At 38.1% G+C, this 27,317-nt stretch overlaps 1 protein-coding gene across 3 annotated transcripts in view; it reads right to left on the minus strand.

The window, feature by feature from the left end:
* Positions 1-27,317, minus strand: part of MYT1L (myelin transcription factor 1 like) — a 685,202-nt gene that overhangs the window by 298,515 nt on the left and 359,370 nt on the right. For all 3 annotated transcript variants that reach the window (XM_020965838.2, XM_078149744.1, XM_078149745.1), the window contains exon 4: positions 11,527-11,686. The gene's annotated coding sequence lies outside the window, so the exon portion shown is untranslated. The remainder of the gene's footprint in view (positions 1-11,526; positions 11,687-27,317) is intronic.

The following is a 27,317-nucleotide window of genomic DNA, read 5'->3' on the forward strand; positions in this document are numbered from 1 at the left end:
ATTGGCCTCTATTAACTATGGCCATGAACAACAAGTCACTTCCCTTTTAAGCCTCAATTTTCTTATCTGTAAAATCGGAACAACAACATCTGTAAGTACTTACTTCACAAGGTCATTTTGAGAATTACATGAAAGAATATATTTAAAGGATTTTCAAACTTTAAAGTCCCATATAAATGTTAGCACTTATTGTATCTCATAACTAAAAAAAAATCTATGTGACAACTCTAATCTGAATTATTATGCCCTCCTGACCTTTAGTATTGCTATAGCATTCTACCTGGTCTTCCTATCTCTATCCTCTCCAAGATTCAATTCTTCATTCCAATTGATCAGTCTCTTTCATCACTTTATTCCCAAGCACTAGAATCATTATATTTAAAGAGTGCTGGAATAGGAGTTGGAGAAATTGTTTGATTCCTGGCTCTATTACTTATTATTTTTGTGGTCTTGGGCAAGTCCCCTCTTTGGATCTCAATTTCTTTATCTATAAAATGAAGGCAGTGAACTATATGATGTTCAAGTTCTGGGCTATCTCCAAATCCTATTATCCCTATAAACTTTAAATGTCCCTTATTGCCATTTATTATTAATTCTAAAGGCCTGTGCCTAGCTTTCATATACCCTGACAATCCATTTCCAATCTAGCCAATCTTATTTCTTACTCTTTCCCAGGATGCACCATTTACTCTAAGCCTGGCTTCCTTATTATGCCACCATCATGCCCCTGCTTCTGTTCCTTTAATCATGCTACTCCCCTTTCTACAATTCTTTTCCTTTTCCTGTTTATGCCTTTCAAGGTTTGGGTCATATCCTGTTTCTCATTAGGTTTTCCTTGAGGGTGCCAGCCAATTCTGCCCTCTGTGAAATACATGTAGTAATCTGTACATGACAAAACAGCAGAAAGGAAAAATAATTTAATGTTCAAGAAAATTATAAATTGTAAAGGGAATACTCTTAGTTCTTCTTAATTAGTCCTCATGAGGAAGTCTAAAAAGTCCTAAAGCTACTTATGGAGTCTTAATACATTAACCATCCTGCATTAAGTAGGTACATTGTAAATTTTTCTTGAACGAATTGATAGAATTTCTATTTTTTTAAATGAAGTAAATGAAAACAAAACAAAACAAAACATTTAAGTTATATGTACCTGGGGGAAGCTAGGTGGCACAATGGATAGGGTATAAGACTTGAAGTCAGGAAGATCCAAGTTCAAATTCTGCCTCAAATACTTACTAGCCATGTGACCCTGGGAAAGTCCCCTAACTTCTTTCTTCCTCAGTTGCCTCATTTATAAAATGAGGATTCTAATAGAACTTACGTCATAATGTTGTTGTGAGAATCAAATGAGTTAACATTTTTAGAGCACTTTGTAAATCTTTTTTTTTTTAGGTTATACATGTGCAGTTATGCAAAACACTTCCATAGTAGACATGTTGTGAAAAACGAACTCTATTTCCCTTAATCCTATCCTGCCCTCCCATTAATTCTATTCTTTCTTTTGACCCTGTCCCTCTTCAGAAGTATGTGCTTCTGATTACCCCCTTTCCCAATCTGCCCTCCTCTCCATCATTCCCCTGTTCTCTTGTCCCCTTCCTCCCCTATTTTCCTGTAGGGTAAGACAGATTTCCATACCCAATTGAATGTGTATGTTATTCCCTCCTTAAGCCAAATCCTATGAGAGTAAGATTCACTCATTCCCTCTAACCTTCCCCCATTTCCTCTCCACTGTAAGAGCATTTTCTTTTATGTTTTTTTTTGCGATATAATGTACCCCATTCTACCTCTCCCTTTCTTCTTCTCCAAATATAATCCTCTCTCATCCCTTAATTTTATTCTCCGAATATGACCCCTTAATCTTCCACTCACCTTGTGCCCTCTATCTATCTATCTATCTATCTATCTATCTATCTATCTATCTATCTATCTATCTATCTATCCATACCTATAATTTTTTCCTTCCAACTACCCTAATACTGACAAAGGTCTCATGAGTTATAAATATCATCTTTCCATGCAGGGATGTAAACAGTTCAACCTTAATAAGTCTCTTATGATTTCTCTTGCCGGTTTACCTCTTCATGTTCCAGTTAAGTCTTGTATTTGAAAGTCAAATTTTCTATTCAGCTCTGGTCTTTTCATCAAGAATGCTTGAAAGTCCTCTATTTTACTGAATGACCATTTTTCCCCCTGAAGGATTATACTCAGTTTTGCTGGATAAGTGATTCTTGGTTGTAATCCTATCTCCTTTGCCCTCCAGAATATTATATTCCATGCCCTGTAGTTTGTAAATCTTAAAGTACTGTATAAATATTAGTTATTATTCATTATTATTACTGAAATAAAATGTGGGAAGCTCAATTTATCTTTTAATTATCTTTTGATTTTGAAAATTGCTAAGAAAATTTCTCTTCAACTAAATATTTTTCTTATCCTAGTGATCAGAGAATTTAAAAAAATTACTGTTTCATGAGGAAGCCCAATCCACTGTTGGGCAGCTGTAATTATCAAGAATCTCTTCTTTACATTGAGCCAAAATCTGTCTTTCTTTAATACCTTGGATCATAGCTCTCTCACTACCCGCCTCCGCTTTCCTGGGGCCAGGTTATAGTTATAGTTAGAAAGAATAGAACCATATAGATTTAGAGCTAGAAGGAACCTTAGAGGTTGTATAGTCTAACCCCTTCATTTTATATATGATAGAATCAAAGCCCAGAGAGATGAAATGATTTGTCTCAAGTCACACATCTAGTAATTGTCAGAGGTGGGATTTAAACTTGACTCCAAATCAAGCATTCTTTCCTCTAAGGAAGGCTTTTTAACCTTGTTTGTATCATCTATCCCTTTGGCAGTCTAGTGAAAGTGATGGGCCCTGTCTCAGAATGTCTTTAAATACATAAAACAAAATACTAAGGACTGCAAAGGAAGCCAATTATATTGAAATGAAGTTATCAAAAAGTTTTTTTTAAAAGTTTAAGGTCCCCAGGTTAAGAAACCCTGCACAATACTTCTTTTTGTGATAGAATCCTACTGTGCTGTAAGAAATGATGAGCTCGTTGATTTTAGAAGAAAAAAAAACATGGATAGACTTGCATGAAATAATGAAGAACAAAATGAGCATAACCAAGACAATGTTGCATAAAGCAACAGCAATATTGCTTAAAGAACAACTTTGAGTGACTAAGTCATTTTGGCTATTATAAATACCCAAATTAACTACAAAGAATGTATGAAGGAAAACACTATCTGCATCCACAGAAAGAACTCATAAATAGAAGTATGTTATAGAATGATTTAACATACATATGCATACATATATATATATATATATATGTCTGTATATATATGTATATATGCATATTTGTGTCTCTAGGGTGAGGGGAGAGGAGGGAAGAAAAAAGGAAAAAGAAATTTACATGATAACTTTTTAAAAGAAATAGCAAGTTTTACATAATAGAATTGCAGTTTCATGTGCAATCATCTTTTTTTTATTCTACTATGTTACATAAATGCTTGTTGTATTTCATTAATTAAATATAAAATGAAATAACAGGTTTCATGTCTCCAATAAATGAGGTCCCGTCCAACTCTTGATACTATGGTTCTAACTCTTCCCTTTGTTAGGTTGATTATCCTAAGTTCCTTTAGTCAACGCTTACATAGAAAGGCTTGAGGTTCCCTACCCCTCTACTTGGTGATGCTCCAGTTTTTTCAGGATCCCTCCCAAAACAGATTACCTAGAACTGAACACAATACTCTAAATATGATCAGGAAGAAGAGTACTTAAAGAGGAAGGAAATGATTCAAGAAGGAAACTAGGAAACAAATGATTCTGAGAGGAATCTAACTTGCTCTTCTAGGTAGTATTAATTAATTTGTTTTTAATGTTTAATTGTTAAATAATTTGTTTTTCCTATATGGGGGAGAGAGGAGTTGAAATGTTTTAAATCATCAGCTGAGAAGGAAAGCACTCAAATAGCTGAAGAAAAATTAAACTAGCTCATGTCGCTATCTCACAGAAAAAAATTGGGCAACAATCACAATATAGCTGCAAAACTCCATTTCTCATACTTTCTGGAAGATCTTGGGCAAATCATTTAACTTCCCTGTGCCTCAGTTTCCTGAGGTCAGACTAGATGCCTTCAAGGTCCCTTCTCAGTATATGACTATGATCCTATAACTTTTGATAAAATAAGAAAAAAATGTTTCATTCATTCAAAAAAAAATAAGCATTAGTTAAGCACCTACTGTGAGCCAGGCATTGTGTTTGGTACTGGAGATCTAAGTACACAAGTGAGATATTCTCTTCTTTCAAGGAGCTTATATATTCCCACATGTCTATGTCAGGGAAGACTGGGGTGGTGGTGGGGACAATGGAATAAGTTTATAGATAAATATTAACCATGTACTGGACATATACAAATTAAATAGAAAGTAATTTGAGTGTAGTATGAACAATCAGGGAAGTCAGAAAAGGTCTTTTAAAGGACATAGTACTTTAAATTAAAGGGACCTAAGCTTTAGCTTAAAGGTGTTCCTAGAAGGGAGTGCTTTGCTGGCACAGAAGAAAGCTTATGCAAAGATATGGAAGTGGGGAGTAGAATTTTGTGTTATAGGGAAGAGCAAGCATGATAGTCTTACTAGAGTGTAGGTTATATGAGAGGAAATAATGTATAGTTTCTTACAAAAGAGGATGGGGCCAGTTAGATTGTGAATAAATTTCAATGTAAAATAGAGGTGCTTGTATTTTATCCTAAAGGCAATACTGAAACTTCTTGGTCAGGATAGTGGCAATCAGATTTGTGCTTTAGGGGAAAAAATAATTTGACATCTGTGTGGATTGAAGAAAGAGAGAAAATAGATGCGGGATAACTCATTAGGAAGCTTTTGCAATAGTCTGGCCAAAAGATGATGGAAGCTTGAGTTGGGGTATTTGTAGAGTGATAGCAAGAAAGGGAAATATATGAGATGTTGATGAAGTGAAATTGACTAGACTCAGAAACTGGTCAGATATGAGGTGTGAGTGATAATGAGTTCAAGGATGACTCCTAGGTTGTACATGTAGATGGTTGCAAGAATGATGGTGTCCCTGATAGAAACAGAGAAATTAGGAAGTGTGATGAGTTAAGTGGTAAAGAAAATGAGCTATGTTTTGTTCATTTTGAATTTGAGATGCCTATGGCATAAATAAGTAGAGATGTCTAACAGGCAATTGGAGATGTAAGACTAGAATTCAAGAAAGAGGTGAAGATGGATATGTGGATTTGAATTTGTTCTGAGTCATGTGTATAGTTGAATCCATAAGGGATGCTAATGAGATCACCAAGGAAAAGAAAATACAGTAACAATTTTAAGATATATAGACATGTCCTTCTTATGCAGTAAGGCTAGTATAGTACCTTGTCCTGCTTTGTGCAACAGCTATCAATCGTAGTAGCTTCAATTTTCATTTTCTTGAAAGCATACCATCTCTACCTTCAATCAATAAGGATTAGCAGTAGTCCATTGCAGTGTTTCATTAGTAGAAAAAGTACAGGCATGACCAGTCAAAAGTCCTGAGTCCTACTCCCCTCTTTCATGATTGTAAGTTATTTATTTCAATAAATAGATCCATACTTTTGTGCAGGCCAAGAAGCTAAACAAAGATCTGCAATGTTGTTGTTGGCAGATAGGTATAAAAAAGCCTGGAATGTAGAACAAAATGGAGGCTTTTAATCCATCCTTCTTCACCTAGCCCTTTTATACTTTTTTGCAGTTTTATCTGCATGCCAACCAGGAGCATTAAGGCAGCTGAGTGGACCTTCATCATTTCAGCTCCACCAAGTTCTTGTGTGTGTGTGTGTGTGTATGTGTATGTGTGTGTTTTGCCCAAAATGGATTTTAGGGATGCAGACCAACAATCAGGAATTTGACAGGAGTTAAAAAGGAATTTTCTAATCCCTAGTCTTATAGCTGGCTAGGGCCAGAGACCTTGGTGAAAGCATCAGTGCAGTGAGTCAAAAGAAAAGATTTAATCATAGTCTGGGGCCTCTCCTCCCTTATTTTGTCGGTCCAGATGAGTATAGCTGTTCTGACCTTAGGCTACATAGCCTTAGGCTGTGAAGGGGACTAAACACCAGATAGAAGCAGATGGACTGGAAGGAGCTATATAGCTGAGAACCAGCAAATAGTTTTAGAGAGTAGCAAGTAATAGAGACCAGCAGAGATACCCAGGGGAAATCAGAAGCACAATTCTTAGCAAAGGCAATAGTACCCCGATGGAAGATAGAAACACATCACTCAGAAGAAAGCAGCATCATGAAAGAATCAGATGACACTGTGAGGTTTGACCTATATTATCTCATTTGATCTCCACAAAAATCCTGTGAAGAAAGTGCTATTATTATTATTCCCATTTTTGAGTTGAAGAAATTGAGGCAGACAGAAGTTAAGCAACTTGCTCAGGGCCACATAGGTAGTGTCTGAGGCTGGATTAGAATCACTTTGTTTTTTACATGTAGTCAAAGAATTTTACAATCTCAGAATTGGAAGGGACTTCACTGATCATCTGGGTAAACCTTTGCTTGATCAGCAACATCCTCAATGAGTGCTCATTCAGACTTCTCATGATAAGAATCCACTACATTCCAATAAAAAATCCCATTATATTTTTGCAAACTCTAATTGATAGGAGTGTTAGCTAGGTGGTTCAGTGGGTAGGGAAGCTGCCCTGGAGGCAGGAGGGCCTGAGTTCAAACCCAGTCTCAGACAATTTACTAACAATGTGATCCAGGGCAAGTCACTTAACCCTGTTTGCCTCAGTTCCTCATCTGTTAAATTAGCTGGAGAAGGAAATAGCAAACTACGTCAGTATCTTTATTCTTTGCCAAGAAAACTCCAAACTGGAGTCACGGACATTTGGTCATGATGGAAACGACTGAACAACAAAATCGATAGGATTGATTGAGTTGTGTTGAAATCCTCCTCTCTGTAGCTTTCTGGCCCAGAAGTGGCTCAATTAACACTTGAAAAGTTTTAATTCTTGGTTAAAATATATGTACCAACATATGTCTCAAAATAACTAAAATAGCCTCTGAGACTGGTTACCTTGAGATTTCGTTTGTATCACAGTTAGCTTAATTAGTGGCTGGATGTGCAATCACCAAACCATTTTGATGCATTTGGTACTGCTGTTACATTGGTGCTGTATATACTACTACCTTCTAATTTTATATCTGTAAAATAAGTATAACAAAACATACTACTTATTACTCACAGGGATATTTATGAAGGCAACTGATCTAATGTATTCAAAAGATGACTAAATTCATTAGCCAAATTCATTAGACTACCAAGTCTAGATTTGTATGGAATCTAAAAACAAAACAAAACAAAAAAAACCATTAGCTAAAGGAAAAGATAAAAAATGGAATTCATATAGTACTTTAAAATTTTCAATGCATGTTGCATGCTTTATTTCATTTCAACCTCACAACAATCCTATGAAACACTTACAGTACTACTATAAGCAACATCATCCCATTTTATAGATGAAAAAACTGAAGTCAGCTTCCCTGAGTCAGGATTTCAGGGTTAGCATTTGAAACCCATTCTCTCCTGCATTTTAGGACAGGGGTCTTTTTACTACATCACAAAACCTCTCTAATGAAGAGAAGGAATATTGATTTTTAACTAGCAGCAGGATACAATAGAAGAGGCCCTGACTTTGGAATCTTTGGAAGAAAAGCTGGGTTCCACTCCCATATCTGATACTTATTATTTGTGTGATCCTAGAAAAGTCACTTAACCTCCCTGGGCCACTTGGTAGAAGATCCCTTCTACCACTTGATAGGGAGTCTTCTACTTGATGATGCTGCCTCATACCAGTCTCCTCAGATGACAAGACATCAGACCCTGGGTACTCTAGGACCCTGAACCTTTTGTCTCCTGTAGAGCAGCACGGTGTGTTTCCTGAGGCTTTGTTGGGTCAGGTTAGGCATTTTCCATCTGCCCCAAAGCAACCATTTCCATCTGTACCAGCACAAGGTATCTGCTACCTCCTTCTGACAGCCTAATCTCCAACTGGGAAGTGGAGAACCTTCAAGATAATGCAGATCAATCTTCCTTTTGACTTCAGGCTTCCATCTCTGTCTACACTTGTTATTTGAGGGTGCAGGAGTGGAACTCTCTATTCAATGAGCACTCCTGACCTATCTGACCACTTCTTCTCTGTCTCCTTTACTGGGATCTTCTTCCAGATCAAGCTCTCTAATTGTAAGTATCCCTTAGGGTTTTGTACTGGATCCTTTTCTCTTTTTCACTTGGTGATCTTTTCAGCCCCCATAGATTTAATTACCATTTCTATGCCGATGATTCTCAAATCTACCCTTCCTGTCCCAATCTCTCTGCTGACCTGCATTCCCACATCTTCAACTGCCTTTTAGATATCTCAAACTGGATGTCCAGTAGACATCTTAAACTCAATATGTCCAAAACAGAAGTTGTTATCTTTTCTCCTGAAACCTTCCCTTCTCCTGCTTTCCCTGTTACTATAGAGGCTGACACTATCCTCCTGGTCCATCAGCCTTACAACCTGGGATGAGTCATCCTGGTCTCTTCACTATCTCTCACTCTCCATATCCAAGCTATTGCCAAAGCCTGTTGGTTTTATCTTGACAATATCTCTAAAGTATGCCCCTTCTCTCCTCTGACTCTGCTACCACTCTAGTGCAGGCTTTATCACCTTATGCCTTGATTTCTACATTAGCTTTCTGGTGAGTCTGCCTGCTTCAAGTCTTTTCAATTCAGTCACTACAGCGATTTTCCTAAAACACAATTCTGATCATGTCCACTCCCAACTCAATAAACTCCAGTGGCTGCCTCTTACCCCCAGGGGCCTAAACCTCTATTTTTACAGAGCAGGAAACTGAGGCCTAGAGAGACAATGGTGCTCTCAGAGGAAGGAATGATATAGGAAGCTGAGGAATGCATTCCTGGATATTAGGTAAATCTGGGTTGTGGCACAAAAAGACAATTCAATACTAACCAAAAATTCAAGTCAAATGTTCCAGGAAACAACTATTCATTGAAGGACAGAAGAAGGGGAGGGCAGGGCTTAGGAAGAACTCTGGATTTAGAGTCAGAAGACCTGAATTCCAGTCCTGCCTTCTCTATTTGCTACCCATTCAAACTTAGATTTTTAGAACTGAAAGGGATTATTACAGACCATTTCATCCAACTCTCTCACTTAACAGAAGAGGAAATGAAGCCCTTGAGAAGGAAGGAAGTGACTTGCCCAAAGGGTTACAGACAGTAAGTACCAAGGCTATTATTCAAAATCAGATCATCTAATTCCAAATTTAGTGGTCTTTTGACTACAACTTGTTACTCCCTTGGACAAGTCTTTCTTCTTCTCTGGGCCTCAATTACCTCAAATTTGGAGGAATTTGAACTAGATGGTCCTTTAATATCCTTTCCAGCCCTGAAAGTTCTGTGATTCTATGGTTTGATTTATTAGTAGGGAAATGTGATTAGTCAGGAGAGAGGACTTTGGGGACAGGGGAAGGTGACTGCTGGCAGATGGATGCTAGGGCCAAGCTGGCAGCAGGAACTCGAAGGCAGTGACAGAAGGTCACAGGTTCCTCCTCCTATGGGGAAAAAGGCCTGTGGGTGTGTATTTTTGTTTTACCCTGGATTCGACTGCTGGTTTCTGACTGCAGTTTTTACAGGGCTCTACTATTTACTTGCCCTTAGCTATCCAGCTCCTTCAAGGCCATTTGCTATTCTCTGCAGCTCTTTTAGGCCTACAGGAGATAAAACTGGCCCATTCCAACATATCTTCTATAAGGGAGCAGGAAGAGAGTGGTTTCTATACCTCTAGCTTCTGAATATACCTTGCATGATTTCATGTTCTCCTCCAGCTCTCTAGATTTCCCCACCATTCTCTTATATAGGAAATGCCCTTCTTTCGACAATTAGATGAAAAAAAAATGTTAACGATAGTTGAGATAGCATGTCTATGTGAATGACTTCAAGACCAAGTATAATAAGTCAGTCATCCATAAAGGGTAAATAACTGATATCAGTTATTTTTCATTTTAATCAATTAAGAAACAAGAATTTATTAGGTCCCATGCTCCTAGCACTGTGCTTTTATACTAAGACATATGTGAAATGGTTCCTGCTTTTAGGGAGATTACATTCTATAGGGACAGACAGTATGTGCACATATACAAAATAAACACAGAAGAACTGATGGTGATGGGGAGGAGCTCATAATTATGGCAGCATAAAGGGTCTCATGGGAGAGATGCTTTTTGAGCTGAGGGATGGGGGTGACAGTTGGGGCTGGGAGTAGGTTGTGGAAAGAGGAGGCAGGGGATGGGAAGACAAAGTTCAAAGATTTTACGATTGACCAAGGTAAGAACGTTTCCCTATGTGTTAGTGAAGGGAAAAGACAGTGTAGCAAATAGATGTTCTATTTAGAATTTTGTCCTGCTGTTTCAGTACCACTCTGCTTTGTACCATTTGTGTTCCCCCTTCCCCTCTATGCCCCTATCCATGTCTTTCTTGAAGATGGTCGAATTTGTGTAAAGGTGATTTATTCTCAACATAGCATAGCTCATACAGCATGTGGTGGGGAGTCAGGGGAACTGGATTCTTGTCCTGGCTCTGTCACTAGCAATGAAACCATGGACAAATTACTTCTCTCTCTGCCTCAGTTTCATCCTCTGTAAAATGAGGTTGGATAAGATGATTCCTAACTTTTCTTTACAATGACTCCAAAATACAGTGTGTTACTTCACATGTACACATTTGCATAACTCTGTCCACTCACCCACACAAGTACACCTGTTGATTTTTCATAGTTAAATGTTTCCTTGGTTTTTTGTGTTCTTTGTTTTTGCAATACATATATCATGACTATAACACAGTTTAGACAGTCATAATCTCTGAGGCTCAGAAATGTTAAATGAAGAGTCCAAAGCATAAGCAGCATAATAAGGATTAGAACCCATGTCCTTTAGATCTTTTGTCATTATACCACATGCTGTCTCCAGCAACTGTACATTTTTTTCCCCTGGGGTGACAAAGCTTCCCTTCCAACTCATAGGCTAGAAGTTATATAAGAAGGTAGAGCTTTTCATGGAATCAGAGGATTACGGATTTAGTGAAGTAAGTTTTATTTGGCCTTCAAGTCTGTTATAGAAAAATTGAATGTTCACTAGATTAAATGATGTTACAAATATTTTTAAAATCATCCAAACTAGCCCTTTTTTTGGAAATCAATAGAAAAAAGGTTAAAAAACTCCTAGTTCTGTTGCTTAGAGCTAAGTATGCACTCATAGGTAATATTGCTTTACTATGTGTGTGTATGTATGTGTGTATATATATATATATATATATACACACACATATACACATACACACATACATATGTATACATACATATATATGTATACATATACATGCATATATATTTATATAAAGCTGTTTTTCTCAGGCACATCTCATATGTCGAAAGGTAAAGAAGAGACCACCATTTACCTTACAGAAAGTATTTTCTCTTAAGTAGGGAGGCAGCGTGGTGGCTCAATGGAACAGACACAGGTCTGGGGGTCAGGAGCTCTGAAGTCTAATCCTATTCCACTCCAGCTGTGTGACCGTGGGGCAGTCACTTAATCTCCCTGTGCCTCAGTTTATCCATCTGTAAAATACAGAAAACAGGATATAGCATAACTTTAGTTTACTTGAGCATAAATAGGAATAAAACATTAATATCATACTCTCTGAATTTGTCAACTGGCAGGTTCTAGAGCCTACCAACTGGCATTAGGCACAGAAATATCCTTGTTTATGTATCTAAGATCTCCCTAAGCTTTATAGGCATCATGGTAAAGTAAAAAGACAGTGATTTTGGAATCAGTAGACCTCAGTTCAAATCATGAATTTTCTACTTATTAGCTATATATCTTGGGCATAAGACTTATTATTTCTGGGACTCACTTTCCTTAAGTGTAAAATGACAAGATTGAACTAAATCACTGGTTCCCAAACTTTCAATTATGATTCTCTGGTAATGTAAAAACATTTCATAGACCACAACATGACAGTAGTTGTACCATTGATTGAGAAAATATATAATGACAAAAACTTTTCTGAATTCGGTGGTACTTTTAAATCAATTTGTATTTTAATTAACATTAATGATATGAAAATTGTATATATATGCAAGACATTTATTAAGCTTACAGAAAGCTATGTTTGCTCATCTGTTATACTGACATGCTATATACTTTATTGAAGTTAAATGAAAATCAAAAGGACAATGCTTAGTGTGTATATGGATTTACTGATTCTTTGAAACAACTTTGAATCCCTAACATGTTTCCTTGTCCTTTGGTTGGTAACAATTGGAATAATTTCCAATGTCCTTTCCAAACGTAAGCTCTATTGCTCTGTGATTAGGAGCTATACAGTAGACCTTTGGATTCCTACAGTTAAGACTCTTGTTACTGTGCTTTTGCAGGATGGTCTGGACTGAGATAAATCCAGCAACTCCTTTCCCTAGGAAGATTAGTGCTGCCTATTTGTATCAGGAGACTAGCACTTATCAAATGATGGTTAGTTCTATTGGCTGTTAGTGATTTTAATCTGCTCAAATGAGTTCTGGGGTTCCTGCCTCCATCTGCGATGTTTACCCCACAAGCTGATAAGAAATTCCTGGGGTCCTGAAAATGAACTCTTTCCAAAGTTGGGTTGGAAGAACCTCGTATGTTAGCTTCAGACTAGAGCTCGCATCCTAGGCACAGCCTAGACTGGTGGCAACAATCCTTGGGTGCTAGAGGGACTTAGGTAGATAGAGTTCTGAGCCTGTAGTCAGGAAGAACCGAATTTAAATCCGACCTCAGACACTTACTAGCTCTGGGACCCTGGGCAAGTTACTAAACCTCTATTTGCCTTAGTTTCCTCAATGGGAAAATGGAGATAATAGCATCTACTTCCCAGGGTTACTGGGAGGATCAAGTATGTGATCTGTAAAGTGCTTAGCACAGTGCCTGACACACAGATGCTGTTTGTTGCTGAGTCATTTTTAGTTCTGCCCAACTCTCTATGACCCCATTTAGGGTTTTCTCGGCAAACATATTGGAGTGGTTTCCCATTTTCTTCTCTAGCTCATTTTATAGATAAGGAAACTGAGGCAAACAAGTTTAAGTGATATGCCTAGGACCACACAGCTAGTAAGTGTCTGAGGCCAGATTTGAACTTAGGAAGATCAGTCCTCCTGATTTCAGACCTAGCACTCTATCTACTTTATCACCTAGCTGCCTATATCACAGCTGCCACATGGTAGGCATGTAATAAATAATCATTTTCTTCCTTTCTTCCTGTAGTAGCTTTAGGATTAGATAAGATTCTTGACAGTAGAGGAGATCTTCAACGCATAACTGGTTATGCATGAAGTTGCATACTCAGTGTGGTTTGAAGGCTGCTGAAAAAGCATTCCAGGTCTCTTCCCCCAGATCCCTCCCTGTCTATCTGGCTTGATATTAGTACCTTCAATCACAAATGTTTTAGCCAAGTTAGGCAAGACTTCAAAATCTGACTCAAGAAGGTCACTGCAAAGGTCACATTAATACCTTGTTATAGACTATATTATTGATTAACTGTTTTTTACCTCAAAGTTATGGGATATAGGGCAGAAATAATGTTTGGAATAACTCACATTTTTAGAGGTACCACACAGTGCAGTCATTATTATCCTCATTTTGAAAATGAAGAGACAGGCCCAGAGAGATGAATGACCTTGCCCATGGTCATTCAACTAGGATTAACAACAAACACTGATTTGGACAGGGTTTTAGCTAGGATGTGATTCCTGTCCTCAAGCAGTATATATTTTTTTGAGTCCAAATCTAGCATTCTTTCCCTGACATCATACTTCCTTTAAAAACTTCCCTTCTGGAGAAGCACTGTGTCAGAATGAATAGAGTGAGCAGCTTTCACATTCAGGAAGAATGAACCTATATTTGCTATGTAATCCAGAGCAAGTTACTAAACCTCTCAAGGCCCTAGGCAAGTATAGAAATTACAGAACAGATAGCTAATCTCCATTGGTAGAGGGAGTTTTCTCATTGGGAATTCTTACCACAATGAAATTAGTGTTCTACCTACAGGTCTAACTCCAAACTAAAAATATATCCCTGGCAATGCCATTGCTTCTACAATGCCATGGGAAATTGCAGAGTTAGATGAGTATGGTATAACATTTGCTGGGTGATGGGAGACACTATGAAGGAGGACACAAACCTACATGAGAGCACCCTAGGGTGATAGGGCACCTTAAATAGATGACAGCATAGGGGAAGGCGTGCATCAATATGGGTAGTCTGCAAAAAGTGACCTTCATTTATTTTACAACGACAAGTTATCCAAAATTGTGCTGTGAATTTGGTTCTATAATTTATGGGAAGGAAAACCACTGAGATGTCTGAAAGGCAGTGTGGTCCTGTGGAAAAAGCGCTGGACCTAGAGCTCAGAGAGTCTTGGTTTTTATATTTACTATCTTTGTAAATCTTAGTTTCCCATCTGTAAAATGAGAACAACAATATTTGCATCAGCCTGTCACAAAGGACTGCTATGAGGAAAGCAGTTTTGAAATCTTAAAGGGCTATGAAGGGCTATGTGTAAAAGTGAATTACTCATATTACCAGAATACAGATTAAATGCCATATTGTGTAAGTAATATATTGATGCTTAAATAATAAATTGTTAGTGTGACCCTTCAGCTAAATTCTTTAGGACCTAAATAGGTAGTATAAACATTATTATCTCTAAGCTACAGATGAAAAAGCTGAGGCCTAGAAAAGTCAGGTGACTTGTCTAAGGTCAAACTTAAGGCAGGAATTTGAACCCAGGTCCTCTGACTTCAAATCCAGTATTCTTGTTGCTTACTATACCATAATACCTTGTCCAAAGCCAAACACATAGCTGGTAAGCTTCAACCCAAGATTTTTAGTTCCAAGTTCTATATACTTGGACTAAATAGGGTACAAAATGTTTCAGGGAAATTTCAAGAACATGTGAGTTCCTAGTTTTGGTTCCCTTTATCCCTCTGCTGATATGTTGAAGGCTTTCAGACAAGCTATTAAGGGTTTTGATGTAAATTCCTTTTTTTTGCTGCTACTATATTTTCATTCAAATGTTTCTGGGATAACTGAAAGCACAACAATTCTGAGTGAAAAAAATTACCTCACACTTTAAGGGGATCCATTAGGATACAAAACCTAGTCAATTATAACCATATATTGAAGAACCTGACCCCCTAAATCTCCAGTGGGTTCATTCTTATTACTGGTTCTAGGACACAGCTGTGTAGATATTAGCTTGGCTAACTAATAACATGTTTATTTGGTGCATTTATATTTACAAAGCGTTTTTTCATATATATTATATCATTTGAGACTCACAACAAGGTTCTGACCTCACAGCCAACACAAATATTATTCTAATTACTTCAGTTAGGAAAGCTAAGGCATAGAGTGATTAAGTGAAATACCCAAGCTTATACTGCCAGTTAAGTAGCAGAGATATAAACTCAAATATAGGTCTTCCAATGCCAAGTCTCTCGCTCTTTCCACCATCTTTTGTGCTTCTATCCATTTGAAAGCTGGAGGAATTTGATTCCTTAAACTTTTATCCCCTCTTAAACATTTTTCCCTCTTCATCTTTAAGGGAGCACTTTTTGTGGAGAGATTTTGTATTTTGTATTTCTAACTTACAGATGGCAGTTTGGTACGGTGGAAAGAGCCCTGGTTTTGGAGTCAGAGGACTTGACTTTACAGCCTACCTATGACATGACTGCTACTTAGCATCCCAGAGCTTCACTGTCCTCATTTGTAAAATGAAGGGGTTGAGGAGATGGCCTCTGAGGTCACTCCAAGCTGGGCCTGTTGACTGATTGATGCTTCTCTCTTGAGGTCTTCAATTGCCTGTTGGTATTGATCATACTCATTAGAAACTCAACTGTGCTGGAATGGTAAGACACGAATTTTAGAGTCCCATTTTCACTGTGAGAGTTCCAGTTTCTCAACTACAAAAAGTGTGTGTGTGTGTTTGTGTGTGACCCACATCTTGCACATATTTTATGGAGACATCATGAAATGCAGGGTGAAATAATAGGAGGTGGAATAAACTCTGAGTTAGAAGACCTGGGTCTAAATTATTTGAGATCACAAGATTTAAATATGGTGTAGGCCAGCACTCTCACTTGACAGAGGAAGAAGCAAGCTGAAAGTTATAAAGATATCAAGGAACAGACCCAGAGTTCTGGTTTCAAAGCTATTTTTCTTTCAGTTGAACTAAGTGGACTCTACCTCAGGGAAATGAGGCAGGATTCTCTTTCTCAATTTTGTCACCTGTAAAATGAGGTTAATATTACCTGCCCTGTTGACTTCATTGGACAGATCTTGATATACGTGTATGTGGGAAAAATAGGAACCACAATTGTTTCACAACATCTTGAAGGACGGCTATTTTTGTTGTTATTCAGTCGTTTTTCAGTCATGTATGACTCTTCATGACCCCATTTGGAGTTTTCATGGCAGTGATACTGGACTGGTTTGTCATTTCCTTCTCCAGCTCATTTTATAGATGAGGAAACTGAGGCAAACAAGGTTAAGTGACTTGCCCTAGGTTGCACAGCTAGTAAATATCTGAGGCCAGATTTGAACCTAGGAAGATGGGTTTTCCTGACTCCAGGAGTGTTACTCTATCCACTGCCCTACCTAGCTGCCCTCTTGATGGACTAACAATGTAGAAATCCCCTGGCCACCTGGTGGCTGAATAGTGGAAATTACTGGACCATTATTAAAGGAGGAATGAAATATAATAGACTATGTAAGGATGTGGCAAAGTACATGGTCTCATCCACTGTTGTAACAACTGTTTATTGACTTTGCATAAGAGACACTTGCAGTCTTGCCAAATTCGTTATCTCAATCCTGCAGTTTTGTCTAAAAGGTCTTTTTTCAAAATTGTAAAATTATTGTTACCTCTCCTTGTCTCTTGTCTTTGAATGGGGAATGTCTTATTCTGTTAGCTACATGGCAAATACGTTCCCCCACAGAAGTCCCCTTATGTCCCTTAAATAATTTCCTTTTCTCTACCCCTCCCTCTCCTAGGAAAAAGTGTTACTTTTCCTAAATTGCAGCAGAATGCTTTTGATTGCCTGTGTATTCTAAGCAGACCTGAAAAGTAATAAAAACTCAATCTGGATCCTAAGAAACTGAAGCTGCTATCAGCAAGAGCAGTCCTCCTAGCCATCCCAATACATTTCTTTGCTTTTGGTTTGGTCTACTATCTTTGAACCACAGTCATTCGACTACTGTTGATGGGTGAGCCTCTCTCAAGAGGTCCCATTCCTTTTGGTCTAGGGAATTCCCTGACGTTTGAGATATGTGTTACAACACTTTGAAAATTTTCTTTGTGATAGCTATCTTCTAGCATTGAAGTATTTTACACATGGAAGAAGGAAAACTTGTTCTATTTAACCCCAGATGGAAAAGCTATGGGTAAAAATTGAAAAGAGATAAATGTAAGATTAATGCATGCAAAATCTTCTTAAATTGGAATGGTCTGCCTCAGGGGGTGATGGGTACCAAGAATACAATCAAGAGGATTCTTGTTCAGGTCTGGTTTGAATCAGATAGCCTATAAGGACTCTTCCATCTCTGACATTCTGTGATTCTATTTATAGTTTTAAAAATGAACAAACAAATAACTACCCCAGTTTGATAAGTACAATATCATTCTGCATCCTTTAGAAATAAGTTGCTACATAAAAGCAAAGGAACTCTAAAGAAAGAATTGAGCAAAGTTAAGACAAACAAAGGGATAATCTTAAGCACTGGCCAAAAATAATTTGTCCTGGGGATATAGAAAAATAGAGAAATCTGGGAAGCAATGCAAAAAAGCAGGCTGTGTAGATTAAGAATACCATTTAAAACAGACTTTTTACTCTGTCAACAAGAAGACAATAGGAAATGATGATTTCAGCTTTATGACTATCTCATAGTTGAGGGGTTTCACCCACTGGAAGAGATACTTTCAATGAATCTCAAGCTTTCACAGGATGTATCTGCTTCTCACATGCAACTGAATGTTATGGAGGTCTTTTTGAAAGGCATATGTTATAAATAGCTTATAATGTTTTGAAATGTGGAACAATTAAATGATAAATTAATAAGAGAGACAAGCAAAATACGAATCATAGCACAACTAACATCATTACCATAAATTAAACAGGACCCGGGATTCCTATTTACTGCAGCTGTGGTATTATTCAATGAGGGAATGGGAGGTGGGTATATTTTGCTAACAATGAAACTACAGTAGACAATGCCCTCCAAGAGAACAAATGAAAGAATTCCAAAAGTATTCCATAAAATATTCATAGCAAATTTTCTGCCTGAGACTTGCATATAAACACTACATACACAGAAAATAGCTGCACATGATCTTGGAAGGGAATATTACTTCATGAAGACAAAATATCTTCCAAGGGAATGGGAAAGACTGCATTTACTGCTGCTGCTGCTGCTGCTGCTGCTGCTGCTATATTAGGGGCCCTGTGGCCTGGTCGAGGCATTTACAAATGTGCTGTATTAAAGCACTAGCTAATGTTACCGCCATATTTAGGAATCTGCTAGGATTTCTCCCCCCAAGCCCTTTTTTGTAGGTTCTGAAATTAAATTCTCTTTGAGTTTCCTGGGAAATAGGTGATCTCAGCCCTAATTTATTTCAGTTTTAATCATTCTTGAAAACTTCTGGACTGGACTATATATACATATTGAAATATGTTTTTAAAAATGAAATATGGAGTTACTCCAAAAGATAAGTTCTACTATAACTACAGTGAGGTCCCATTTGGGGCAATATTCACTAACATTTTTATGCTTTCCCCAAACTATCCAATTAAACAAAAATTTATTATTCTAATATGATTGTTAATTCCTAGAAGTTAAAAAAGATGAATTCCCTAACACTCATATATGACCCTATACCAGGCAGTATATATTTCCTTATAGTTATTAAAATTTCAATGGAAGGATAAGTCATAGTACAGGGTGTGATTTGAATTCAGAGGACCAGGGTTTGAATTCTGACTTTGCTAATTCCTACCTGTATGACCTTGGGCAAGTCCTTTTAGCTTCATTTGCAAATGGGCCTAATAATGGTCATACAAAGGACTTCACAAAGTTTGATGAGGTTCAAGTGTGATAATGGATTTAAAGACAGGAGGCATAGTGAATAAAGTGCCCAAGTTGGAATCATGAAGACCTGAATTAAAATTGTGGATCAGACATTTACTAGCTGTGTGATCTTTGCCAAGTCACTATTAGATTCTGAGTTTCTCTGTTAGCCTAGGAAGTCTGAGAGTTCAGGGACTTCTTTTGCCTGTCTTTGTATTCACAGCACTTAGCAGTGTCTGGCACATAGGAGACACTTCACCTCAGTCTCTTCATTTGTAAAGTGGGGATAATAATAGCGATTACCTCATAGGGTTGTTGTGAGGATCAAATGAGATAACATATAAAGTGCTTTGCAAACCCTTAAGGCATTATATGAATACTATTAAAGCACTTTGAAAACTTTAGCAGCTATCTTACATAAGCTACAAATGCTCATTCTTTCTATTCTGACAACAGAATGAAAGTTGGTCATACTTAGCAACCTAAACTATTATATTCCCTAAGTAATTTGGATAAGCTGAGCAATAAAAATACTTTATACTTACAACATGATTTATGTGATTACAACAAGCTACCCTTGGTTGCTTAATCATGTTAGGTAATTCACGAAGGTTGTCACTGGAGTGAAGGTCTGAGAAGTTCTTCTGACTGTAATGACAGGCTAGGTGTTAGGTTAGATGAGTCTGCAGTCTGAGGACCAGCCCAGTTAAGTGAAGAGCTGCTTACAAGCAGTTTGGAGACCAACTAGTGAATGTTTTTGGTCATAGCAATTCATGAAAAAAATCTACCCAGAACTGGAAGGGTTGTGTGTGATCTAGGTTGGTAGAAGGAAGATGTATCTGAGCTGATGAAATTACAGATATTTTTAGGTAGTAAAGTCATCATATCAATTGGCTCCATGTGCATAATGTAAAAACAACATGATAAAAATTACTTAACCAAGACTGTAATTGGCCTCTACAAAACCTTCTTCATTTATCCATAGAAATGTAGATACTGATGAGGAAACTGAAACACAGAGGGGGTAAGTAGCCTGTCTAATATGACAGGTCTCATTAATAGCAGATTCTAGGCTAAAAGCTGGGAGTTTTGTCTTCTGGTCCAATGCTATTGTCATAGCACCAAGTTGCCTTCCTTTATCTATTGGAACAATGTTGAGTGCAAAATATGGGCCAATGTGGCCAGTGGTTGTTTTTCTAACAATATTTCTTGACATTATATGTTTAATTTATTCTATTTGTAACCCAAGTGCTTAGTACAGTGCCTGCTATGTAGTAGGGACTTAATAAATGCTTGTTGATTTGTTAATTGATTGAACATACATAGGTAATGAGAAGACATAGCATATGCCTGATAGTCACGTTTTGATAAACAGATTTTGGGGGCAGAGCCAAGATGGCAGAGTGAAAGCAGTGACTTGCTTGAGCTCTCCCCCAAACCACTCCAAATACCCATTAAAAAAATGGCTCTAAACAAATTCTAAAGCAGCAGAGCCCACAAAAAGACAGAGAAAACAAATTTCCATGTCAAGACAGCCTGGATGGTTGATTGGAAAGGCATATCATGCCGGGCAGGGAGGGGAGCTCAGTTCGTCATGGGAGCGAAGGCCTCAGCGAACCTGGAGCAGGCCACGAACGCCAAAGACAACTTAGAAGGTCAGTGGGAAAAGTCTGTTTTTTGAGGTGAGAGAAGAGCTAGGTCAGAGCCAGTTCCAGAACGCAAAGCTCAGAGCGCAGGTGCCAGGGCAGTGGCTGTGTCCTGAGCTTCAGGCCCACAGACTGAGGGGGGAATCAAGTAGCTGATCCAAGGGGGACTGCAGGAATCTCTTTGCTGGAGCTGAGGCAGGAATATCTTGCCCTGCCTATGCTTGGATCTGGGTCACAGTTCTGGGTGGCAGTCCTGGGGTGAGGAGGAGCGCTGGAGCTGTGGAGCTTGTAGTGGCGGTGAAGAGAAAACCCTCCTCACAGTTACAAGAAAGAAAAGACTGCTTGTGGCTGGTCACTCAAAGACCAGAGCACAGGCCAGGGAAAGAGTAAATACCTCGACTCTTATCATACCACCTTAGAAGAACTGAAAATTTACAGGTCCCTAGAAGTATCTCTGAAAACAGCTATACGAACCCCCAAAGCTTGGGACAGTACATTCTCCACATTGGAAGCAGACTTTTACCTTAACAAAGAGTTTAAAACTCAAGTAGTTGGCTGGGATCATGAGCAAACCTCACGAAGAGTCAGACCATATTATCTTAGTTTGATGACAAAGAGGATCAAAATATACAACCAGAAGAAGACAACAAAGTCAAAACTCCCACATCCAAAGCCTCCAAGAAAAACATGAATCCATTCCAGGCCTTGGAAGAGCTCAAAAGGAATTTTGAGAAGCAAGTAAGAGAAGTAGAGGAAAAACTGGGAAGAGAGGGGCAGCTAGGTGGTGCAGTGGATAGAGTACCAGCCCTGGATTCAGGAGGACCTGAGTTCAAATCCAGACTCAGACACATAATGCTTCCTAGCTGTGTGACTCTGGGCAAGTCACTTAACCCCAATTGCCTCACTAAAAATAAAAAATAAATAAATAAAATAAAAATAAAACTGGGAAGAGAAATTAAACTGATGCAAAAAAATCATGAAAAACAAGTCAACATCTTGCTGAAGGAGACACAAAAAAATACTGAAGAAAATAACACCTTAAAAAATAGCCTAACCCAAATGGCAAAAGAGGTTCAAAAAGCCAATGGGAGAAAAATGCCCTAAAAAGAAAAATTGGCCAAATGGAAAAAGGAAGTCCAAAAGCTTACTGAAGAAAATACTTCCTTAAAAATTAGAATAGAGCAATTGGAAGATAGTGACTATATGACAAATCACCACAAAGTAGAACAAATCCAAAAGAATGAAAAATTAGAAAACGATGTGAAATATCTCATTGGAAAAACAACTGACCTGGAAAATAGATCCAGGAGAGAGAATTTAAAAATTATTGGACTATCTGAAAGCCATGATCGAAAAAAGAGCCTAGACATCATCTTTCAAGAAATTATCAAGGAAAACTGCCCTGATATTTTAGAACCAGGGGGCAAAATAGAAATTGAAAGAATCTAACGATCTCCCCCTGAAAGAGATCCCCAAAGGAAAACTCCTAGGAATATTGTAGCCAAATTCCAGAGTTCCCAGGTCAAGGAGAAAATATTGCAAACAGCCAGAAAGAAACAATTCAAGTATGTTTCCACAATCAGGATAACACAAGATTTAGCAGCTTCTACATTCAAGGACCGCAGGGCATGGAATATAATATTCTTGAGGGCAAAGGAGATAGGATTACAATCAAGAATCACCTACCCAGCAAAACTGAATATAATCCTTTGGGGGGGGAAATGGTCATTCAGTGAAATAGAGGACTTCTAAGCATTTCTGATGAAAAGACTAGAGCTGAACAGAAAATTTGACTTTCAAATACAAGACTGAAGTGGAACATGAAGAGTTAAAAAGTAAAGAGAAATCATAAGAGACTTATTAAGGCTGAACTGTTTACATTCCTGCATGGAAAGATGATATTTATAACTCATGAGACCTTTGTCAGTATTAGGGTGGTGGGAGGGGAAAAAATTATATGTATGTATAGATAGATAGATAGATAGATAGATAGATAGATAGATAGATAGATAGATAGATAGAGGGCACAGGGTGAGTTGAAAATGAAGGGTTCATATCTGGAGAATAAAATTAAGGGGTGAGAGAGGATTATACTAGGAGAAGGAGAAAGGGAGAGGCAGAATGGGGTACATTATCTCACATAAAACAGACAAGAAAAGGTTCTTACAGTGGAAGGGAAACAGGGGAAGGTGAGAGGAAATGAGGGAATCTTATTCTCATAGGATTTGGCTTAAGGAGGGAATAACATACACACTCAATTGGGTATGGAAATCTGTCTTACCCTACAGGAAAATAGGGGAGGAAGGGGACAAGAGAGCAGGGGGATGATAGAGAGAAGGGCAGATTGGGAAAGGGGTAATCAGAAGGAAGTACTTCTGAGGAGGGACAGGGTCAAAAGAAATAGAATAAATAGAGGGGGCAGGATAGGATTAAGGGAAATAGAGTTAGTTTTTCACAGCATGTCTACTATGGAAGTGTTTCGTATAACTGCACATCTATGGCCTGTATTGACTTGCTTGCCTTTTCAATGAGGGTGGGTGGGGTGGGAGGAAGGGAGAAAATTTGGAGCCCAAAGTTTTAAAAACACATGTTTAAAAAAAAAGTTTCCATATGCAACTGAGAAATAAGAAATACAAGAAATGAGGTACAGAAATCTATCCTCCCCTACAGGAAAATAGAAGGGGAAGGGGATAAGAGAACAGGGGCAGGTGAGAGAGATAGAAGGGAGGGAAGACTAGGGGAAGGGGTATTTAGAATGCATGCCATCTTGGGGTAAAAATTTGGAATTCAAAATCTTGTGGAAGTAAATGTTGAAAATTAAAAATGAATAAATTTATATTAAAAAAAAGAAAAGCAGATTTTGCACATTTTGCTATGTTTTTGTTACTCCTAGTCTTATGTATTTGATCTATAATGCACTATATTCTATAAAGAGAGATTCTTAACTTCCACTTAGGTAATGGACTTTAAGATCTTCCTCCACGTGCAAAGATTCATACAGTTGTTAAGTTCCACTTATAACCAGAGGAAGACATCTGCTCACTGTGAGCTGCCTCATTCCTGGTTGCTATATTTAGTGTGATCTGCCTGCTGCAGTGGTTTCCTAGCCATCTACAATTAGACCACACTGTCTGAATCATGATTCCTGGCTTTAGGAGAGTTTAGTTGCTTTTCTTGGTTGTGGTGCTCTCACCAATCTCCAGACCTCTCCAAACTCTAGGGCCACTGACTTCCCCCTGAGCCTCAGAGACTACAGGGGAAGGAGGAGGGGAAGGGGAGGGTTGGAAATATTAACTCAGTTACGTAAAGCAGACCTGGGTCTACTACTCACAACCTGTCTCCTGTAACATCTCCTTGGGGATTTGTCCATTGCAGCAGGACCTCACATCAGGTAGTGCCCCAGTGGAGGTTCCTGCATTGTCCAGTGTACATCACCGCTCCTCAAGCAGCCGCCACCAAATTGACTTCAAGAGTCAGGGCTCAGGGCCACCCTAAGTGTGTCTTAAGTTTGTCACACATGCAAGTGCCTCTGGAAATCTAGAAAGGATTTTCCTTTTTAGACACACCCACCCACTCTACAGACCTACCATCAATGATTCAAACGGTTTTTACTTTCTCACTGGTATTTCTGCCTTTATTACTAACTGCTCTGATTTAGTCTTTACTCTAGGGCTCACAACCCACTGAGTTCTCTGCTGGTTAAACTTAGTCTCTCAAAGATAAACTATTATGCTTTGGTTTCTGTATGTCCCATACCTAGTAGCAGGCTGTGCACAAAGTAGGCACTTCCTAAGTGTGCATCAAATTGAATGATCTTGTTTGTACCTTCCTAAGCACCCAACACAGTGTTTTATCTATGGCAGGTGCTGATTCAATGAGATGGGGGTGTGTGGAGAGGGCTAAACAGTCATAGGACAACATAAGCAGGGGATGATAATTAGTCAGTTGGGTGGTGCAGTAGATAAGAGTACTTGACTTGGATTCTGGAATGAGATCAGTTCTGGCTCAGACACTTACTAGTTGTAGAACCCTGGGTAATTCACTTAACCACTCCTGCCCTCAGGTTTCTCATCTGTAAAATGGGGATTATAATAGCGCATACCTTCCTGGATTATTGTAAGAATCACATAAAATAACACGTAAAGTGCTTTGCAACTTTAAATGCTACATAAATGCAAACTGTTATAGAAAAGCTAGCTATTATTAGCATGATTAGCATTGATATTTCAGGGGGCACCAAAAGGGATCATTATTTTCAACAAACATTTTATGTCTGCTCTAGAATTTTGTCTATGGTTGACTCTGACTCCTGGAGGTGACCTGCTCAGGGTCCTCAGGACAAGTCAAATTCACAGGCATATCAGCCTTCACTGGAGTTGGCATCTTTAAGCACTGATGACACAGAGGATGTGGTTTTTCCCTCCCACTCACTCTACCCAGTTTTAGCTTGATTGCAAGTACTCAGAATCACAGGGTAACTCTTCCAGGAAAGTAGATGCTAACCCTGCTGGCTTGGCTGGTTGCCAAAGAGGGTAATTAAGTTCTGCCTACCTGACATGCTCCTTCCATTTTTTTTTTTTGCAAAGTGCTCTGTGCTGGCTGAAGCAGACAAGGCCCCATTGCCATGTGCTCAGTTAAAGAGCTGCTACATGCCACCCCAGAGGTTAGTGCCTTTCAAGGGGTGGCTGAAGTTATTCCCATATAAACTGCTTAATATACATTTTAGTTCAGGAAATATGGGTTAAGCACATCCTCTTATTTCATCCTGTGGGGATTTAAGCTATATCACTAAGAGACTGAAAAAGCTTTTTTCCATCCCCTCCTGTATCTCTGTAACAAACTTATCTTATAAATAATACCAAACTGTGAAGAAGGCCCAACTCAACAATGCATAGCCTCGCTGAACTTTCAAAATAAAAATAAACATATTTGAAAGCCAGCTCAGTGCATTATAACTGCTCTCCTTTCATTTTTCCCTGGGGCTAAATGTATAGGAATTACGTTTTTCTCTTGAACAGTTGGTGAGAGTTCAGCTGCTTTATACCTAATGGCAGCGCATGGATTTAATACTTTAATAATCATCTGCTGCACTTCTATTCCACCTTCTATCTGAGGATCTCCAAGTTCTATACAGCAATGAATTAATTAATCCTCCTAGCCCCATGGGCACTAAATCAACATTAGAATATACCCTTTGCAGTCGAAGAAACTCCCACAAGGGAAATGTAATCTTCAAAGGAAAAGAGATGTTATACAAAGTTATAGAAATAGATGTGGAACAGAGGAACAAGCATTCATTTATTCCATCTATTACTCTAGTCATTCAACAAACCTTTACTGAGTTTCTGATGTGTAAAAGGCACAGTGCTAGGTGCGGGGGGTTTATCAAAATTAAAAAAAAGGCATATTTTCTCATGTACAATCAAATAGGAGGGATGATACATGCATACAGATTAGATTAGACATAAAATCCTACCCTTCAGTACTTTGAGGATCTGTGATTTCATGGGCGTGAGTACTCCTTCTATCCATGTAGATTATAGCCTCTCCATATCTTACCAGTTAGTTTTATGAATTGCCATGAAATTCATCATGCTGAAACCAAGCAGGTGATGAGCCTCTCTGAACATAGCAAAGTTAGTTCTTAGCTGAGTCAATCAGTAGACTCACACTGGAAGCTTTTTTTTTTTTAACTTGGTAGGATGTATTAGAGCTTGTGCTCAGCTGGCATAGTCTTTGAGAACCAGAATAACTTCCTTGCTATGGTGAGGCATATGAGGAAAGCTTGAGTAAAGGAAATTATCTGAGGAACTATCTAGTATTTACTTTGTGAATATTTTGCATATATTTATATGTGAGCAATTGCATGCCTGCATTGATAGAATGTAAGGCCATTGAGGGCAGCAGCTGTTTCATTTTTTTTTTTTTGTCTTTTCATCCCCAGAGCCTAGTATGGTACCTGACATATAGCAAACACTTAACAAATGCTTGTTGAAGGGGGAAAAATTACAAGAAATCATAAGACTAAATAGAATGTGACAAATTTCTAATCACTTTTTAAAAAGATAATGGGATTGTTTCAATAAGAATCACTGCAAAGAAAGTGTATTTTTGTATTGGTCTAAAAAAGATGCTAAGAGGTAAGAATTTTTAACAGTAAAGTATGTGAATGTCGTGACTACAGGAGGGAGGTACTGTTTCCTAATTTTTAAAGGAACACCAAGCAAATACAAATTGCTAAGAGTTTGAGAATGTTGAGCATAAGTTTACATTCTTTACATTAGCATATTTACAAATTATGTTTAATTGTTAATGAAAGAACAAAAGATAAATGGAGAATTTATACTCATTTTGGTTCAAATTAAGTCTAATATTAGTGCTAAGCTAAACTTCTCCTCTAAAACAAGGCTGTAATAATGGAAAAAAAGGCTGAATCCTA

The sequence above is a fragment of the Phascolarctos cinereus genome, unplaced genomic scaffold (assembly GCF_003287225.1).
Source record: "Phascolarctos cinereus isolate Bilbo 61053 unplaced genomic scaffold, phaCin_HiC Scaffold_2;HRSCAF=192, whole genome shotgun sequence".
In the NCBI taxonomy this organism is placed as follows: domain Eukaryota; kingdom Metazoa; phylum Chordata; class Mammalia; order Diprotodontia; family Phascolarctidae; genus Phascolarctos; species Phascolarctos cinereus.